This window comes from Chelonoidis abingdonii, chromosome 4 (genome assembly GCF_003597395.2).
Source record: "Chelonoidis abingdonii isolate Lonesome George chromosome 4, CheloAbing_2.0, whole genome shotgun sequence".
Classification (NCBI taxonomy): Eukaryota; Metazoa; Chordata; order Testudines; family Testudinidae; genus Chelonoidis; species Chelonoidis abingdonii.
In genome coordinates this window covers 148628243-148639947 of record NC_133772.1, presented here as the reverse complement: position 1 = coordinate 148639947, position 11705 = coordinate 148628243, and positions in this window count along the sequence as shown.

Sequence of the window (11705 nt, the reverse complement as noted above, 5' to 3'; positions counted from 1 at the left end):
AAGGGGGTGGAGCAGGACAAAAGAGGTTGCCAGTCACAAGAAAACCCCTGCTTATCACCTGAGACGTCTGCTGTATCTAACAAAGACTGTACGAGGGAAAGGATTGGGCCCAGACTAGGAAGGGGTCTAGTCTGTGAAAGAAGCTTATTGGAACATCTTTGAGGGTAACATATTACCTATAATCAGTTTCTTAATATATTAGGCTTAGACTTGCAAATTTGTTTTATTTTGCTTTTGTGACTTACTTTGTTCTGTCTATTATTACTTGAAACCATCTAAATCCTACTTTTTATACTTGATAAAATCACTTTTGTTCATTAATAAACCCAGAGTAAGTGATTAATACCTGGAGGAGCACTAACAGCTGTGCATATCTCCCTATCAGTGTTATAGAGGACGGATAATTTATGAATTTATCTTGTATAAACTTTATACAGAAACTGGATATCTGTATGATGGAGATAGGTAACCTATTGAGATGTTTCCACTTAAGGCCTGCAGCTTTTGGGGTGTGGTCCAGACCTGGGTCTGGGTTGCAGCTGGCTAGTGTGTCAGGCTCAACAAGACAGGGTTCTGGAAGTCCCAAGCTGGCAGGGGAAATGGGCTCAGAGGTAATTTCAGCATATCAAGTGACAGTCCCCAGGGGATTGCAGGTTTGGTCACACATCACTTTGTTAAGTCCAAGGTATTCATTTTTATTTTGTTAATTGTAATTTCAGTTAAATTAATGGATTCTGAGGTGCGGCACGAAAGCAGGGCTGGATAGTTTTGGTGGAAGGCTTTCTGAAAGAAATGAGTTTTGAAGAGTATAATGGGGAAATCCGACACATGAAAGTGTAAGTATGGTCCAGAGAGGCCAGTTAATCTGCCCGCTGGCACCGAGATGGTGAGCCAGGCCTAGCTAGAAATAAAGCTCAGCTGGGGAAGAGCAGGGTTTTGCTATAAAGAGCTGGGTGAGCCTAGTTAGACAGAGGAAACAGAGAGGAGAGGAGATGAGCAATTTCCAGTCTCTGAGAAGCCACCTGAAGGTAGGCCAAGAAGGGGAAAGGAGAAAAGACCAGACAGACTCCAATGGTGAGCTGGAGGCCTAAGTGAAGCCTGCCTGACCCCCTGAGTAAGGGGAGGAATGGGCTATCCCCAGGACTGGGGGTCTGTGTGGTGAACTGAGACACAGAAGGATGGTCTAAAGTAATAGAGACTTGCCTGTGATGAGCTGTTGGTCAGTCAGGCTAAAGGCCTGGTTTTTGTATAAGTTACTTTAGGATTTTGGTAAAAGACTGTGGTCCCAGAAGGGGCAGGACTCTCCAAAATGGTCTTGCTGGGGGAGGAGGGGGAGGGGGGAGGAGGCAGAACACTCTTGGCTGGAGCAGGCTAAAAGACTGTGAAGGATACCAATGTAAAATTTTCTACAGTACCACAGCCAGCCAGGAGGGGATGAGTTGGGATGGTTAATTCTGCCAGGAGGAGTATAAAATGCTTACAACACTGCTACTAATATATTTGCCTGGCTTCTAAATCTGCCTCTGCTCCCATTTCTATTGTAGTTAATGGGAGCTGCAGGTGCTCAGCATTCTTATTAAGCTGTCCAAATATGGATTTAGGTGCCCAACTTTAGCCCCCTAGGTTTGAAAACTTTGGCCTAATTACTTACATATTTGGGAGGAAGAGGACTAACCATTTTAAAAATCTTTATGTCTTAACACTTTAAAAGCAGGCACTTAAAATGTTTTGATACCCTGTCCTCAACTCTACATCAAACAGTGCAGTTATAATGCATTACTTGGTAGTTTGAAAGTACTCGTCCTCTTGTATCAGAGCCATTGCTTACACAAACACACACACACACAGAGAGCAACTGAATGAAATAAATGTCTATTACAGAAACAAACACATTTAAAGAAAAAAACTTTTGCATACACATTAGATATTTAATGAGCTGTTTCTTTGTATGTACAGTATACATCCATTTCTATAGCAGAAATCTCTCCTCTTTGAGCAAAAACATTAACCTTCTGTTAAACGTCTGTTAGTCTATATGGTGCCACAGGATTCTCTGCTGCTTTAACCTTCTGCAGTACACCTTGGTTTGGAAATGGTTAGAATCAATTCACTTAAGATGGATTTCAACTTTTAACTAGCTTGCTACATTATCTCAGCTGGAGAGGCCACTAAAAATAGTTGCATTGCACTTTACATTTTCAACAGCAAGACTTTATTATCATTTAGATTCATCATCATTCCATTACCTACCATGGCTCCTCGAGCTGAAATGCATGGAGCTGGCACTGATGAAGTGCTTTCAGAGTTCACATACTGATGAATGGGACAACTTGGACAGTATCTCAATTGCTAGCAACAGCAAATGGAGCAGCCCATTTCTTAGAGATACAGTATAAAACTGTTGTAGAAAATCTACGGAAGAGGACTCTGCATTGTTTCAGTTTCCTCCATAAGATCCAGTAAAAATCACTGATATTTTTTTTTTCTGGACTTCTGCAGTGCAGAAGTGACACTGACACTAAGTATTTTTGTTTTTTGTTTTTTTATTGTACACATCTGCCAGGTCACTGATCTGTAAACCCTTACTCCTGTGAGTAGTCCTTACTCCCACGAGTATTCCACTGAAGTCAGTGGGACTTTTCATGGCAGCAGGATACTGCCTACTACTAGCAAGAATAAAAGTTTGTAGAAACAGGCCCTACGTTGAGTGAAAAGGTAGTGTAGAAAAAATGTGTGTTCCAAAGTTCTCACACCAATATGATTCTTATCTGATAGATTTTATTTGCTATAATACATGGCTGTCTTTTGTAGAAAGTCAAGAAGGACCAAACCAGTTTAGATTCTAATGGCATTTTCTATTGTTAAACTCCTTTCAGGAGTTAGAATCTGGCTATTTATTTTGCACTTAAATATTGTCCTTTACTTTTGCATTCGCAACGTATATCACCTCTCAGCTGTGATATTGAGTTATTAGACGTACTTGGCTGTTACAGTGATAGGTATGGTATAAAATCCTAAGTAGATAAAGATTTTTTTAAATAAAAAAACCTTGTAAATTATTTTTGTCTTTTAAGTTTTCAAAGTAAAATAAGGATGTTTGAATGCACAGAGGGCCTTAACCAAGACCACTGCAGTCAAAGGAAAGACTCCTGCCACTCTGGCCCAATCACTAATAATTCTGTTTATTCTGAATCAATGACACATACAGATTTGCAGAGTCATGGCTCAGAAAAGATGTGATTTACCTTGGGACATCCACAGAGCAGAAGGTACAAGCAGCAACTTCTTGGAAATATTGCATTGTAATGAAATATATATTTATATTTAATAGGGTGGTAAGAATTAGTTGTTCCTGAAATAAACCTTACTTCATATAGACTTTACTATGCAGTGGATTTGAATTTTACTGTATAATTCACTGTTAAACCCCACTTAGAGTCTGATCCAAAGCCTATTAAAGTCAATGGAAAGACTCCTATTGATGTCAATGGAGTTTGGATCAAGCCCTTATTGAATGACATTGTTGTGAAACTTCAGCTTTATATTTTTCATTAACTGTTTTTAGTTTGCAGGACAAGATTACCAACAGCATGTCAAAACTTGGGGAGAAATCCCCTGATACCCAGCTTTTGCCCATGATCACAATGTTATATCATAATTTCACAAGAACTTATGCTGAGATGCCTCAAGAAAGTCTACAGAGCATCCCACTGCAATGAAGTTCAATAAAGGGTACCATGATTTTTATATGGAATGTTTACCAAACAAAGTATATCAAAGTCAATAGACTTCCAGCTCTTGTCAAGTAAAAGGATATTGATTGGCAAAGATTTCTTTATCCAAGTGGAATGTGTATAAATTTCAGTGGAAGGGATAACATGTATAGAAATGTTAAGAGTGTGAACTGCACATATCTTCAGGAGCAGGGTCATTATTTAACAAGCACACAATTGTGGCTGTTATGGAAGAACACAGTGGATAGTCCTGACCCACCCATTGGCATCAATGAATTTACTCCCAGGAGTAGGGATTATTTGTGGAGTAACAATTGTGGCATTGGACCTACTGTCTCACCTGGCATTCAGATGTAATTTTTTTCAAGCACCACTCAAACTGCATAGAAACTAAGGCTGGAACTGCAGCCGGGTTGAACCCAGTTTTACAAAGCTCTTAGAGGACACCTAAATCTAGAGTTAACTCAAAAAGTATTATATTTTATCAGCTGGGAGGACATATTGACAATGTGTGAATCTGGGCGACGGTATCTAACAGGTGTCACTCTGCACCTCATAGGATTGGGTCCATAACAGCTCTGAGCATCTCCTCGTTTCCTCCTCTTTTTAATGAACTTCTCCTACCAAACACCTGGCACTGAGATGTCTCTCCCTCTAGGGAAGGAGCCATGCAATCTCTCTGCTTGTCTTATCCATAAGGCAGAACTCCTGTCCCAGAGGTAAACATCCGAACTAGCTCTTTGGACGTCGCACTAGACCAGTGGTTCTCAAACTGTGGGTCAGGACTCCAAAGTGGGTTGCGACCCCATTTTAATGGGGTTGCTCAGGCTGGCTTAGACTTGCTGGGGCCTGGGGCAGAAGCCAAAGCCTCAACCCCACCACCTGGGGCCAAAGCCCGAGGGTTTCAGCCCTGGGCAGCAGGGCTCAGGTTACAGGCCCCTTGCCTAGGGCTGAATCCCTTGGGCTTTGGCTTTTACCCTCCACCTAGGGTGGAAGGACTTGGGTGGGCTCAGGCTTCAGTCTCCCTTCCTGGGGTCATGTAGTAATTTTTGTTGTCAGAAGGGGGTCATGGTGCAGTGAAGTTTGAGAACCCCTGTACTAGATAGTCAGGCTAGCCTTTCAAGTTTCATGTATGTAGTTTACATTTTTCTTCAGCCACAAGCAGGTTTCAGGGAGTCCTCCAAGCATGGTCAGTGTTAGACTCACTGGGGCCCAGAGCAGAAAGCCAAAGCCTCACTGAATGGGGCTGAAGCCTGGGCCCTGAGCTCCATCACCTAGGGCTGAGGCCAAAGCATGAGCAATGTAGCTTTGCAGGGGGCCCTGTGGCATGTGGCCCCAGGCAATTGCCCTGCTTGCTATCCCCTGTAACGATGCTGGTTCTGGCAGGACCCAACTGCACGTGCCAGTTTAGGACAAATTGCTTAAAGCAGGGCAGTTACAGCCCAAGGCTGGGGTTTTTCCACTTTTAAGGCAAACCAAACCAGACAGACAGAGAGGACTTTGGTTTTAGCCCACTGGCTAACCACAAGTCACACAAGCAATTCCCTTAGACAGTCTAGTTTCCCAGTATCACCACCAGTGCCACTCATTAAGGGGACAAATGGTTATGAAAACTAATACCACAGTAAAAGAAAAAAGGTTCTCCCGATCCCAAAGGACCAAGCCCCAGACCCAGGTTAATATACAAATCAGATCTTACCCACAAATTACACCGATGCCAATTCTTTAGAATCTAAAATCTAAAGGTTTATTCATAAAAGGAAAAAGATATAGATGAGAGCTAGAATTGGTTAAATGGAATCAATTACATATAGTAATGGCAAAGTTTTAGTTCAGGCTTGTAGATGTGATAGAATAAACTGCAGGTTCAAATCAAGTCTCTGGAGTACATTCTCAGCTGGGATGGGTCATCAGTCCTTTGTGCAGAGCTTTGTGCAGAGCAAAGTCCCTCCAGAGGTAAGAAGCAGGATTGAAGACAAGATGGAGATGAGGCATCAGCCTTTTATAGTCTCTTCCAGGTGTAAGAACAACTTTTTGTTTTTACTGTGGAAAATTACAGCAAAATGGAGTTTGGAGTCACATGGGCAAGTCCCTGCATACTTTGCTGAGTCACAAGGTGTATCTGCCTTCTTTCAGTGAGTTAATTGTACAAGTGATGACCCTTAATAAGCCGTCAAGCAGGCTAGGAAGCAGGCTAGGCAGAGCTGACACCAACTTGTCTGGGGTGTCACCCAGAAGCATAGCATAAGTTTGAAATACAGACAATATAGAGCCAATATTCATAACTTCAGCTACAAAAATGATACACACATATAGACAGCATAATCATAATCAGCAAACCATAACCTCTTCATAGACCCCTTCCACAACAACCTTTATACAATATTTGCTGCAAATGTATAACAGTGGTCGCAACAGTGATCTATACAGTTACAGATTATGTTAATAATGTTACATTCCCCCAGCGCCAACCCTGTCTTTTATATGCAGAAAACCAATTATTGTCGCACAGGTGGGCCATGGAGTTTTTATAATATTTTTGGGGGGAGGCCTCAGAAAGAAAAAGGCTGAGAACCCCAGGTCTATAGGCCTACTGTGTGGCATGATGACAACAAGGCCATCTCTATCCTGTATAGTCATCAGGAAAAAGCTTAGTTAAGGTAGAGTTAATAATAATTCTGACCACAAAACTGTGATCAGCATGGCCTTCCTGAATGTGAGCTTTTAAAGACCAAACTGAAAAACTCAGAAATCTGGTGGCACTACCAACACAAGATAAGCACACAACCTTAACTGCAACATCAGAGATGCCAGGAGAAACTGTGAACATCACAGTATCTACTGAAAACTATTCTGTGAGGGCTATATGTGGAGCACTAATAGCTGAGACATCAGACTTTATTGGGTCTGTGGTAAAAGTAAAGTGTAAAGGAATCTACCTAACTAGTCCTTGAGGTTTGAGATCCAGAAGCAGAATTTTAAGAGCCAAAAATGGCAGGATAGCAGCAATCACCAGTGTTCCCAATGACCAGTGTAGACAACCATCCATGGCAAGCCAAGCTGCATACCCAGCAGAGGTAAGATAAGAACTAGGAAGCAATACAAAGACACAGGGATGTTATATTTCCCTGTTCTAGCTTCATAAAATATATTTTAAACATGAGACAATCCTTAAAAATCCTTATGGCATGTTGTCCAACAAGTCTAGACTATGCAAATTAACTAGAATTACATGTGACCACCTCTCCCACCCTGTGTCCCCGTGGACTCCAAACTGTGAGAGGGTGAGTCCTCCCCTCCCCTCCAGAGGCACTAGGACCCATGCAGTGCCCCAGGCCCCAAACCACGTGCGCTGGGGGAAGAAGACAATTCCAGGGAGGACCTAGTCCCAGGGCCCAAAGAAACTAAAGCTAGCAGGAGTAGCCCCAGAAGTGGCCCCAGTAGGGAGCGATGGACGCTGATGGTGTTGTTGGCAAGTTTTCTGCTGTCCTGACGTTGTACATTCTCCCTCCTGTGCTGACTGGCTGTTTGCTCAAACCCCCTCCTTCACAGTCTCTTGACTTCAGCCTCACTCCATAGCTGCCCTTCTTGTTAGGGTGACCAGATCTCCCGATTTTATAGGAACAGTCCCAAGTTTTGAGTCTTTTTCTTATATAGGATCCTATTACCACCCCAACCCCCTGTCCCGATTTTTCACACTTGCTGTTTGGTCACCATACTTCTTGTTCCCCTGCTTGCTCACCTCCCACTCTTCCCCTGCCCTGTCTACTCATTCCACCCCTTCAGTGTGCCCTTGGCCTTCCTTTGAATTTCTATTGAGCTAGTCCCCTGGCAGCAAACTCCTTCTCTCCAAAAATCACTGCACTAACAAGCTATTTTCCACCCCACACTGATCACTCTGCTCATGTGTTATACCCCATCCTCAGCTCCCATATCTATCTTGGCTAGTTAGATTGCAAGCTCTCCACAGCAGGGATAGGCTATCCCACTGTTTTGTACAGTGCCTAGCACAATGGGGCCTGTTCTCAGTCGCTCCTTATGCACGACTGTAATCCAAATAATGACAATATCCTGAGCGACTCGGCCAACCCATTGCCACACTCTCACCCAGCAGTGAGCACATCTGGGTTTGTGCTTTACACATTAAGTTCAAGAAGAACCCCCACTGCTCCCTAATTCTTTTATCTCCTGTAATAATAGATCTCCAACAATCAGAATCTTCCAAAAACATCTCAGTGGTTAGCAAAGGGGCACTTTTGTTACCTCAATGAGGAGCCAAGGTAACTCTATAGGTATTGTGGTATATGTATCAAGAAATAAGACAAGCCTCTTTTACTCAGAAGAGCAGACCCACCCTCTGCCGTATCTGTCACTGGTGGACTGGTACAAAGATAGATCTCCCTCCCTCTTCTCTGTGTGTGGTGTGAGAAATAAAGACTGACTGTAGGTAAAGTTAAAACAAACAGGTAAGTGTATTAAGGGAATAAGTACAATAAAGGAAAGGGGGTTAAGCATGAAATAAACAGTGGCTATAGAAAACTAACACAAAGCAATGAAACAGCAGCTTAAAACAGGAGCATGAGGCTCAGGCCCAAACCATAAAATCACCCTGGCAATCAATCGTATAAAAACCCGACTAAGAGAACCCTAATTGTCTCACTATTAGCACCTCTGTGGCGGCAAGTCCAGGACCTGCACTCGTTGGGTAATTTAAACGCTCAGAGGAAGAACACTGGAGAGTCCCACGATGTCACTCAGGATGGAAGAAGGGGACTGAGAACCCTGTGGTGGTTTCGTCCCCAGGAAGAGGAATAGGTAAGGTGGTATATGGCGTCTTCTTCCTTCTCTTCACTACAGGAATGATGGTATCCTCCAACGATGCACTGATGCTGTGAAGACCTGAACCACACACGCCCAGTCACTAGGATGGACTGCGCCACTTGGTTGCGGTCACAGTTCTTTTATGCAGTTTGTGGCAGGAAAACATGGTACGGTGCCAGCAAAGGTGGGAAATAATCTGAGGTAAAATTGTTCTTGAGTCGCCCAGTGGCAGGAAAAACCAGTTTGATCAAGTTATAACTAGACCAGAATGACAAGGCACTAAGGGGTGACAAGATGGAGTTTACAAAATGGTGATTCAGACTCCATTTCGAATTGCTACTATACCCTTACAAATTACGTATTGGGTTTAACATACACATATTTTAATAAGCTATAACGGTATAACAAATCACACCCAACACTTTGTCAAGGGCTTTAATTAAATACATTATTTATCATTTTTGTGAATCATCAAATCTTAAACCAAACAAAAATCCCAAACAAACCACATACAGATGGCTTTGTATGTATTGACGTTATAATGACACCGGAACCCCTGGATATTGCATATACAAGCACAGACGGATTAAGGCCACCAAACACATGAGGCACCCAGTGCTGGGATGGGGAGAGGCATATACTCACAATTGTGCACTTTCTGTGGACAATACATATTGGTTTTACATTGCTTGGGGATGCTGGGGAAGAATTTAGCAGCTGGGATGGGGTTTAGCAGCATGGAAAGAAATGTGGATGTTTTTCACAGGGGAGGAGGGAACTTTCATCCTTACGGCTCCTTATAAAGGCTATTTAAGCCTTGCTGCCTTTGTGTTATAGCTCAGAGAGGCATCTACTCAATGAATTGTCAGCAAGGTAATATGTAGTGGAATATGAGTATTTTAGATTACAGTAGGGCCATCCTTAAATTTTGAAATTCTTGTAACAGTCAATATTGGCCTTTTAAGGGAGGCTGCCAAGGCATTCTGGGATTTGTAGTTGACAGTTGATGGGAGCTGTGGGCTTCATAGCAACGCGTGCTGGGAAGGAAGACAATATAAAGGAAAACCCATCTGCTTAGTGTGGGGAAAGACATAGGAATAAGAGAGAAGGCCTGCTGGGTGATAGAGGCAGAGTATGACTGCTGTGCTTGATACTGCAGTGTTTGATTTTTCTTTTCTAGCCCAAAGGAATGGAAAGAAGCAGTGAGGAGGAGACAAGAATTTTATCTGGAATATTCTGTGCTGAGGGCAGAGCAGCTCATCTCGAAGGGCCCAGAGACATCCAGACAAAGAGTGTGGCAGTTCCAGGGTATGCTCTGAAGCTGTGGGCTACTTACCTGGCTGGTCACACCCAGTCACCCTCAGAAAGCTGAGCCAATCAGAATGTGATGCAGGAGGGTTATAAATATATGCTTTAACCTATTGAGAATGCAGCTGACTAAGGCAGGCCCTAGCTGTGAGGGCTGGGTCCCAATAACTGTTCCACTTTGGATTCGGGCTACAGATTTCTGCGTCACTAGCACCAAAAGGGCTGAAATGCTGCTAGCTGTGGAGATTCCCCAGACTGTCTGTTTGAGGACAAGGCTCAAAAATGTTTTGAAAGGAATAAGATGCTGCCACTCTGCTCAAGCTCTGTAAAGTCCAGAGTGGCCACATTATAAAGACTGAGAAATCATCTCTGAGAGATGATCAGAGGAGGGAATGTGCACACGGGTGTGTATGTATGTATGCTTAAGTATGGAATTATAGATGTTAAATTTAAATAGGTAGCAGCAACAAAGGGGGAAGTCTGTATGAGGAACACCAGTAGATTTTCATAATATTCCTAATACTATTTACAATGTTTTTATACTCTTTACAATGTTTTCTATGTGCACTGAATGTTTGTTTACTAAGGAACTTAGGTGTTCTCTTTCTTTAAAGTTGACTGGGAAATATTAACACCTACATATCACAGTTTTATACAGTATTACAATAAGTTACCCCAGCAGGAGTGGAGGTTTAGGGGTATTCAGTTTAGTCAGAGAGAAGGAAATTGGGGTGATTGCCAGATCTAATGACAACAGGAAATAAAGCCACCCTAATATACCTTGTATGTGCAGGGTCATGCAAACTCCCCTCCCACCTCCATGTTAATCCTCCACACCTGGCTGCCTCACTACAACCCCATCCTGTTTTGATGGCCCTAACTCCAACACCTGTTTGTAAGGCACTGTAGCCACCAGTGGCTAGTGTTATACTAGTGTGAGGATATTTCCACAGCTTCTTCAGTGTAGGTTAAGAAACCCAGACCTGTCCCATGTTTTAAATCATTTTGTAATCCACCAGATAATGTGCGTGACAGGTCCCCTCTGTGCCTGATCCACAAAGGGCAGGAGTCTATTACCACCCCAATCTACAAAGCCTAGTTCTTCGGCTCAAGCTGTAGCTCCTCATGCTTTTAGCTGTGGGGATCCCTGGTGTCACCCAAGATGGCAGCTGTTTCAGTTTACCAAAGATGTGGTAGACCATTGTAATACAGCCACTTAATGATAACAATGAGACATCCATTATTCTATTCCTCCCCCACTCTCCTTTAGTCATTCTGCCTATTTTCCTCTCTGGATTTCAGGCCTGTGGTAGTTTGAATCCATGAATTTCACTTTCTCTTCTTTTCCACCATTCCTTTCATTTTCTATTGACAGCCATTTTATAGGGATTAAAGATAGGCTCAAACCTCTAGTGTCCAGGGGGCTGGTGTGAGCCCCATACACAAAACCACAATGGTGCATATATCTCATTTGCATTACCCAGTCTGTAGAATCTGTAAATCATTGGAAGTGAGAAGATGAAATGGTGCTGGAGCAGAAGAAAACAGCCAGCGGAGACTACCCTTGTGTCCTTTGGAAAGGGGGAAGAGCCCCTACCTCCAGTGGATTAAGGTTAAACAGATTTACACTGCCAGGACCCCAGGCCTCTAACTGGGGCCTTTAATTCTTGGAAGCCAGGATGATTTGGAGCAGATGCTTCCAGATTATTGCAAGGACCCAAAGGTGACTTGTGAGATGAAAATAATTAGCATCCAGATATCAGCAAGGTCAGAGAAGAGCTGCAATGGTACTTGGTGAGGGAGAGAGGGGAGCCATTCTCCATCCCCTAAAAGGAAAGTCTT